Here is a 9,804-nt window from a genome sequence, read left to right on the forward strand (position 1 = left end):
ATATTTTTATATTATATGTTTGCCAATCTTCGCGTCACTAATAAGATGACGATTCATATTGTTATTATTAGATGGTCGAGTTGTACTTATATTGATATGTTAATCAAATTGGTCTCTTACTTGAAAATCTAGACCTTAGGAATATTTTTATATTATATGTTTGCCAATCTTCGCGTCACTAATAAGATGACGATTCATATTGTTATTATTAGATGGTCGAGTTGTACTTATATTGATATGTTAATCAAATTGGTCTCTTACTTGAAAATCTAGACCTTAGGAATGTAATATATAAAGGATTAAAAATTCGCCACAAAGCCAAGCAAACAATCAATGCATACAAATAGATTGTTGGTTGAACTTTATATAAGAAGTTCAACACAACAAATAAATTATGCAATTTTATTATCGAATCATCAAGCAAAGGATAAGCTTCAGTGGATCGCAGTATGGCAGCTGCTCAACCACTTACAACACCTTGCCTGTTACAAAAGTCGTTTACAATTGATTCTAGGCTTTGTCATTGTATTAAATAATGCTTTTATATGTAACTAGCGCGGCATCAGGTGATCAAAGATCCTCCCAATTTACTATGTTACAAATTACATTGGCATCACATCCATTGTCGTTTAAAAAGTAAATTATAAACTTTAAATGGTTTAGAAGCCATACAATGCAAATTGCCCCTTATTTATCATTGCAGTCCAGCACGGATACGACCTTAGAGGCGTTCAGGCATAATCCAACGGACGTAGCGTCATACCACTGTTCGCTCGAACAAGTATTGTGCCATTGGTCCGTACCTGCGGTTCCTCTCGTACTACGCAGGAATGCTGTCGCAACAACGTTTTGTCATTAGTAGGGTAAAACTAACCTGTCTCACGACGGTCTAAACCCAGCTCACGTTCCCTTGCATGGGTGAACAATCCAACGCTTGGTGAATTTTGCTTCACAATGATAGGAAGAGCCGACATCGAAGGATCAAAAAGCGACGTCGCTATGAACGCTTGGCCGCCACAAGCCAGTTATCCCTATGGTAACTTTTCTGACACCTCTTGTTAAAAACTCTTTAAACCAAAAGGATCGATAGGCCGAGCTTTTGCTGTCCCTGTGTGTACTGAACACCGAGATCAAGTCAGCATTTGCCCTTTTGCTCTATGTGTGGTTTCTGTCCGCACTGAGCTGGCCTTGGGACACCTCCGTTATTATTTGAGAGATGTACCGCCCCAGTCAAACTCCCTACCTGGCAATGTCCTTGAATTGGATCATACCTGAGTAATTGGAGTTATACCAAATTTTCAAATCAAAAATACATAAATGCACCGTTTTATTAAAGAATTTGTTTGCGATTATATAACAAACTCGTGATACTTTGATCAAGAAGCTTGCATCAAAACCCAATACCATAAGATATAATAAATATATCCGTATAATGGCTAGGAAATGATACACGTTCCATTTAATCAAGTAAGTAAGGAAACAATAAGAGTAGTGGTATTTCATTGGCGATACCAAACCGAGGTCTAATATCTCCCACTTATTCTACACCTCTTATGTCTCCTTACACTGCCAGATTAGAGTCAAGCTCAAAAGGGTCTTCTTTCCCCGCTAATTATTCCAAGCCCGTTCCCTTGGCTGTGGTTTCGCTAGATAGTAGATAGGGACAGGTGTGTCTCGGATCCCTCCGAACTTATTTAACGTGACGTGTTCCGCACTGAAGGGATTACAGCCACGGCATTCTAATATACCCACAAGGGAGTATATAATGCAAGGGTCTGGGTTAAGCGCCAAACCAACGCCCTGGACTAGAAGCTATAGCTATGTACATAGCAACCACCCCAGTAGCAATTTAAGTACTTGCTTGTCGGGCAAGCACTCCCCCTTGCATAGGGGCGAGATCTATCTAAAATCTCTACTGTTCTTTGGGTCGCAGCACCCGAGTTGTATTAACGCAACATCCACGTCGAGCCCGGGGACTCTACCCGCGATATAGGTGTCAACCACAGCCACCACGAAACTCCCACTAGGGGGCCGACCTCAATGAGTAGCCTTGGAGAACCACTCAACCCGTGGCACCGAAATTTCAGGCTCGGTGGGCCTCACCCCTTCAGCTCCGACAAGCTCGGATGGGGCAACCATGTCATATTAGTCGCCTCCTACGACAAGCAATGACAAGCTGTGGCAGTATTCTTCGCCGTTGCCACACGGCAAGGGAGTTTTGGGACTATTGTCCCGGCGCCTGCGGTTCATCCCTCGTCGCTTCCATCCTACGCCTCGAGAAGGCAGCATCAGCAAAAGCTCCTAGGAGACGCATCCGTTCTGGGGTCTCGACTACTCCTGCGACGTTCCATCGTTCTTGGACTCGAACAATGCCAAGGGCATCCAAGTCACGCAAATCGCTATAGAGGCGGCACTCACATAGTACGTGAAGCCAGTCCTCACTCTCCTCTCCACATGAGCATGCGGTTGTGGTGCTGAGGGTTCTACCATGGAGGAAAGCGTTGAACGACCCGTGTCCTGTCAGCAAGAATCCGGCTCTTAAGGTGAAGACAAAGTCCTTCCTCTTGTAGACGAACGCTGCCTCTGGGAAAAACTGGCGAGTCACAAAACCGTGAGCCGCTTGGTCCCATCTGAGTTGCCACTCATTTAGCAGACATTCGTCTAGCAGAGCCATCTTGGATTTCCAGTCCAACACAGACAAGTCCTGTCCATAGAGCCAGTCGCTCTCGTCCAGGGGAACGTGCTTTCTGAGCTTAAACTTCACTGCCATCCTGTGAGCATCTAAATCCATTGGAGGAGCACCAGCAAGCACCTGCAGTGCCACCGTGGACACTGTGCGGCATACCGGTAGGCATCCTAATAGGATGGTCCTCTGGCACGAGGTGAGGAGTCTTAAGGACTTGCCCTTGCTCGCCGCCTTGTACCAGACCGAGGCACCGAAGAGTGCACAGGGGACCATGAGTCCGCTGTATATCGTCCTCTTAGCACGGGAGCTGAGCCCCCAATCGACTCGGAGCACCCGTGCTAGCCCTCCGGCAACTCCAGCCAGCCGATCTCTGAGAGCAGAGATATGCGGGAGAAAGCTCATCCGCTCGCCGACTAAGATGCCAAGGTACCGGCATTTGGTGACGTATGGCAGGCTTGCTCCAGCAAACCGTACCGTCGGTCTCCTAGTGTCTGAAAGATTCCCTTTCAGCAACATGATTGCCGTCTTGCTGGTTGACACACTCACTCCAACCTCAGCTCCCCAGGCTCCCACGATGTCCATCAACTGCTCGCCCTTTCGCTCCAGATCGGCACGGGAATTCCCATCGACGAAAAGTAGCAAGTCATCTGCAAACGCGCTCAGAGCACAATGTGGCTCCAGGCGCTGAAGCAGCACATCCATCAGTAGGTTCCAAATAAATGGACCACTGACGGACCCTTGCGGGCAGCCCCGTGTAACCGACACTGTGGCCGCTTCGTAACTGCTGATGATACTGGCACTTCGACCGGAGAAATAACTTTTCCACAAGTCTATCTCTCGACAGCCGACGTCGATAAGCCGATCCAGCACCGCGTTCCACTCAACATTGTCGAAGGCACCCTTGAAATCAACAAAGATTCCCAGCACCCTCCTCTCGCGGCTGGTGGAAACGGTGTTTTTAGCGTGCATCCACGCATCCTCAACGCAGCGTCCAGGCCGAAATCCAAATTGCCATCTGCAGCCATCCGGTAGCACATCCTTCAGTCGATTCACCATGATCCCTTCCAGCACCTTTCCGAACACTGGCAAAAGGCATATGCCACGATAAGAGGCAGGATCGCTCCTGTCCTTATCTGGCCCCTTTACCAGCGGTATCACTCTCGGGTGTTTACACTCGGCAGGAAAATATCCTTCCGAGAGGCATCGAGAGTACAACTTCGTCAGGTGCTGAGGGATAGCACGCCATACCTCCTTGACGATCCCACCCGTGATGCCGTCCATTCCCGGCGATCGCCGGCTTCTCAGCTTCGCGACGCTGGTTGCCACCTCGAAGGCTTCGAGGGTCGGTGGAGCAGCAGGAGTTATACCCTCACGCACTGTGGATTCCGCAACAGGGAAGAAGTTGCGGAGGAGTATATCTGCGCAGTCGTGCCATGTCGTAAGTAGCGCGCCGTTCGACCTAAGACATCCAAGATCGGTTGTCTTTTTCCGGCCTCGGCATATTCGGTAGGCGTGCCCCCATGGATCATCCTTGTGCCGTCCCACGAAGTCCCGCCAGTTTTGTTCCTTTGTCATCAGGATAAGCTTCTTATACTGGCCTGAGGCAAGCCTTAATCCAGCGGCAAGTCGCTCAACATCGCCGGTGCCACTCCGACGAGCTGCCTGCAGCCTGCGCCTCAGTCTCCTGACCTCTTGGCGCTTGGTACTCAGTTCAGGATTCCACCATATTACGTTTCCCCTTGCTGCAGGTATCCTGCGCCCTATTACCCTGTCGCACACTTCGTGTACGATGGAGCGAAGGGCTGACACATGATCATCCAACGGCGATTCCTCCAGTTCCTCGAGACATTCAGCTACATCCCTTAGTTCTACTCTGAATCTTCGCCAACTTGCATTGGAGAGCCTCCATTGCGGTACCGGAGCTAGGCTCTCAACGGTACTGCTTGGATCTGGAGTAACCTCAACAGTGATGATGTTGTGGTCACTCAGCTCCCAGAAGTCAACTCTCCATTCGTATGTTGCCCACACACGCGCTGCTTCGTTGGTGAAGGTCACGTCGATATCACTTCTGGAGCGGTGATTATCGAACGTGAACACCTGGCTGGCCGTATTAAGCACACAGACACCGCTTGCGATGATCCACTCGTCCATGTGCTGTCCCCGTTCGCGATTCAGACGGTCTCCAGAGTTAGCTGGAGTTTTGCTGAACCACATCGGGGAAACCGCATTCGCATCAAGTCCGAGGATTGTCGGTGTCCTGCTGGCTAGCAGCAGAACCGTATCCAGGTAGTCAGTGTAGGGCTGCAGGGCAGCTGAGTACTGGCAGTATACGGAGGACAGAAAAATGGTGCCGTATTTTCCTGTGACACTCACGCACACTCCATAATCCGTCGTCAATGTCTCGATGGGCATGCAGATGGCAGACGGGTCGTCCACGATGATGGCAGCTTTCTTCCTTTTGTCAGCGAAGATTCTCATGCCTCCAGGGAGTCCAGTGAGACGCTTGCCTGCGTCCACATAGGGCTCCTGAATGAGTGCGAACAGGTGGCCAGCATCTCTCATCCGCTTTGCAAGCTCGATGACAGCGCAACGGCCTCGACCACAATTCGCTTGGATGAAGCTGAACATGTTAATGTCTAGCTTGCACCCTGGCTAGCACAGCGCTATATATCGGGCATCCACCCGAGAGCATATAGTGCCCCGAGGGTAGCCCTTTATGGCGGCAGTTACGGCAGTCCACCGCATTTTTGCACTTCGCCGCGACGTGGTCGTTCTGTCCGCACTGGCGGCAGACCTGGTTTTCTCTAGCGTACCGACACTCGCTGACTTTGTGGTCAAAACCAAGGCATCGGTGGCACGCATAGGTGCGCACTTGAGAGCGGCAGCGGTAAGAGAACCACTTGATATACACCCTCCCGCTTTCGAGAACGGCCAACGCCTGATCATCTACTTCCAGCGTCACGTTTATAGTGGCGCTGTTAGCTGCTGACCAGGGCTTGGTCGCCAGGACTACCGCCTTCTGGAACTCCTTCAGCGACATCTCCTCGAAGTTTTTCTCTTTTAACTCCATCATGAACTCATCCGGCGTCACAGTGGTGTCCACATCCTGTACCGTCACCCTGGGTTTTGCGGCAGTGTTTTTGGACACCTTAAGGCCCACCTCAGCGAATTTTGCGGAGGCAACGATTTTCGACATCTCCGCCTGCAATGGCGTGCGAATAATCGCGCCGCCCCGCTTCAACTCTCGCACCTCATGCACTCTGACGCCCAAAGCAGGCGCTACCTCTTTGCGGACCTTGTCCGCAATTTGCCTCCCTGATAAGGCCGGATCATCACATGCAACGACTGCCGACCAGGTCTCCCGGATTTTCCGCGGTGCGGCTACAGGGGCATAGGGGGCGACAGGGGCAGCAGGTGAGGCGATAAGGTGCGCGCCTCTAGCAGCGGCGGCTGCGTATGAGACGGCCGAGGCAACCGGTGCCTGCTTCTTAAGGCGGTCCTCAAGCACTCCAATCCGTATAAGGAGGGCTGCAACAACCTCCTCGTAGCGGTTGGCTACGGACTGCACCTTCACATTTGTGGCCGGGTTGGCATAGGAGACCATGAACATCCTACCGATCTCCGATCGGATGTCCCCCATCTCGGCAGCGACGGCACCATTACCTCTCCACTCCCTATCCGAGAAGGATTTTAGAGGACTGGCTGGTGCAACGAAGGTCTTCTCGTGTTCAGCAGAGGATGCAGCAGCGGCGGGGGCTGCGGGAGCGGCAGGGGCTGCGGCAAGGGCAGCGACAGGGGCAGCGGCAGCGGCAGCAGCAGGGGCAGCGGCAGCGGCAGCGGCAGCGGCAGGGGCTGTCGCAGTGTCAGCGGCAGTTGCATCCAGTGCCATCAACTTGCACCTAGAGGCGTCCCTCAGCGGCGCTTTATTGCGCTTACCTCTGGGTCGTCCTCTGCCCCCACTGCTTCCCCTACTACTAGCACTCTCACTGCCAGAATCTCCAACATCCATTTTGGGTGGCGCCATCCGCCGGTTATCGGCAGTTCCAACCCAAAAGCTTTTCCACCAAGGACTTACCCCTTTATTATCAGCTGGTCGGAAAGCTCTATCAGCTGATCAGCTGATAAAAGTTTAGCGATGACACAAACCGCACAGCTGTTTTAGGCAAAATGTGCCTAAATAAGCCTAACGCCTCTCTCAAGAGAGCGCCTCTCTCGTGACACACGTGGCGCAATGGAAAATTTCCAATGGGAAAAACCCAATTTCACCCGGTTTCACCACTTTTACACAGGGAAAACACGCGCACTGGGTTCGCAGGCACAAAACACGAATTTTCGTGCTGTTTCTAGCTTCGTATCTGGTCTCTATCAGTCAATATTGGCTACACTCGCGGAGCGTACGGAAAACACGTCTGTTCGCACGAGCAATCTAACACCGACTGAGTAGGGATAGTAGTAGTAGATAGGGACAGTAGGAATCTCGTTAATCCATTCATGCGCGTCACTAATTAGATGACGAGGCATTTGGCTACCTTAAGAGAGTCATAGTTACTCCCGCCGTTGACCCGCGCTTACTTGAATTTCTTCACTTTGACATTCAGAGCACTGGGCAGAAATCACATTGTGTCAACACCCGCTAGGGCCATCACAATGCTTTGTTTTAATTAGACAGTCGGATTCCCCAAGTCCGTGCCAGTTCTGAATTGATTGTTAATTGATAATCGTTATAATTAATAAGAACTAATTGGTTTAACCCAATTAGTATTCTTAAAAATTTTAGCAAGAAAGTTCCACAATTGGCTACGTAACTAAACTATCCGGGGAACAAGTAACTAACATAAATGCTAGAAACTCTATTTACCCAGAACGAGCACATAAACCATGTTATTGTTTCCCAATCAAGCCCGACTATCTCAATCTTCAGAGCCAATCCTTATCCCGAAGTTACGGATCTAATTTGCCGACTTCCCTTACCTACATTATTCTATCGACTAGAGACTCTTCACCTTGGAGACCAGCTGCGGATATTGGTACGGCCTGTTGAGAAGTTTGCGTGTCCCCACCATAAATTTTCAAGGTCCGAGGAGAAAATATCGACACAACAGTATATGTCATGCTCTTCTAGCCCATCTACCATATCTCTCTGCGAAAGACTTCCATGGTAGTACGGCTATAAAACAGAAAAGAAAACTCTTCCGATATCTCTCGACGGCTTCTTTATGGTCGTTCCTGTTGCCAGGATGAGCACGAGGCCCATATTTAATAACAAACGGATACTCAACAGGTTACGGAATTGGAACCGTATTCCCTTTCGTTCAAAATTATTCAAGTATATTAATTTAGCTAGATTTTATATAATATATATATTTGTTTGGCATTTGTATTTTACTTGAAAATTTTCGGCTTTCGCCTTGAACTTAGGACCGACTAACTCGTGATCAACCACTGTTCACACGAAACCCTTCTCCACTTCAGTCCTCCAAGGTCTCATTCGATTATTTGCTACTACCACCAAGATCTGTACCAATGGCAGCTCCATGCAGGCTTACGCCAAACACTTCTACGCATACCATTGTACCTTCCTACTCACTAAAGTTTCAAAATTTATATTACAAGTAATATAAATCATCTACTTTAGCGGTAATGTATAGGTATACAACTTAAGCGCCATCCATTTTAAGGGCTAGTTGCTTCGGCAGGTGAGTTGTTACACACTCCTTAGCGGATTTCGACTTCCATGATCACCGTCCTGCTGTTTTAAGCAACCAACGCCTTTCATGGTATCTGCATGAGTTGTTAATTTGGGCACCGTAACATTACGTTTGGTTCATCCCACAGCGCCAGTTCTGCTTACCAAAAGTGGCCCACTGGGCACATTATATCATAACCTTGAACTTCATATCAAGAAAGTTAAGGTTCTTACCCATTTAAAGTTTGAGAATAGGTTAAGATCGTTTCGACCCTAAGGCCTCTAATCATTCGCTTTACCAGATAAGATTATTTTATATAATATTAAAATGCACCAGCTATCCTGAGGGAAACTTCGGAAGGAACCAGCTACTAGATGGTTCGATTGGTCTTTCGCCCCTATACTCAATTCTGACAATCGATTTGCACGTCAGAACTGTTTCGGTCTTCCATCAGGGTTTCCCCTGACTTCAACCTGATCAAGTATAGTTCACCATCTTTCGGGTCACAGCATATATGCTCAAGGTACGTTCCAGTTAGAGGCATAAATAATATAAATATCATTATACATAACTATATAGAACGCCCCGGGATTGTGTTAATTAGCTATAAATAGTTAAAAAACTAATCCCATTATTAGTCAAGTTAATTACGCTATTAGGTTTATATCCCAATAACTTGCACATATGTTAGACTCCTTGGTCCGTGTTTCAAGACGGGTCCCGAAGGTATCCTGAATCTTTCGCATTGTTAATCCTACAAGTGCATATAATAAACACAAAAATCAATGATAATTATGCCATTATATAATTCCGAAAAATTAACGCACTGTATTCATATAAATCTATCAGCACTTTATCAAATTAATAACATTTATTCTGTGTTAAAATGCAAGCAAATTAATTTGAATAAACTATAAGTTATATTTTATGATAAATTTGGTATGCTAATAGATTACAATGTCCTTATATGGAAAAAATGCACACTATTATCATAATATTGTTTAAATATTACAATTCTAATGATGAATTTTCCATAACGGATATTCAGGTTCATCGGGCTTAACCTCTAAGCAGTTTCACGTACTGTTTAACTCTCTATTCAGAGTTCTTTTCAACTTTCCCTCACGGTACTTGTTTACTATCGGTCTCATGGTTATATTTAGTTTTAGATGGAGTTTACCACCCACTTAGTGCTGCACTATCAAGCAACACGACTCTTTGGAAACATCATCTAGTAATCATTAACGTTATACGGGCCTGGCACCCTCTATGGGTAAATGGCCTCATTTAAGAAGGACTTAAATCGTTAATTTCTCATACTAGAATATTGACGCTCCATACACTGCATCTCACATTTGCCATATAGACAAAGTGACTTAGTGCTGAACTGATTTCTTTTCGCTCGCCGCTACTAAGAAAATCCTTGTTAGT

At 47.7% G+C, this 9,804-nt stretch overlaps 1 pseudogene; it reads right to left on the bottom strand.

Annotated features, from left to right (window-relative positions):
* Nucleotides 1-7,069: 7,069 nt before the first annotated feature.
* LOC127011998 (large subunit ribosomal RNA) overlaps nucleotides 7,070-9,804 on the bottom strand; it is a 2,798-nt pseudogene continuing 63 nt past the window's right edge.

This window comes from Drosophila biarmipes, unplaced genomic scaffold, assembly GCF_025231255.1.
Source record: "Drosophila biarmipes strain raj3 unplaced genomic scaffold, RU_DBia_V1.1 ptg000016l, whole genome shotgun sequence".
Classification (NCBI taxonomy): domain Eukaryota; kingdom Metazoa; phylum Arthropoda; class Insecta; order Diptera; family Drosophilidae; genus Drosophila; species Drosophila biarmipes.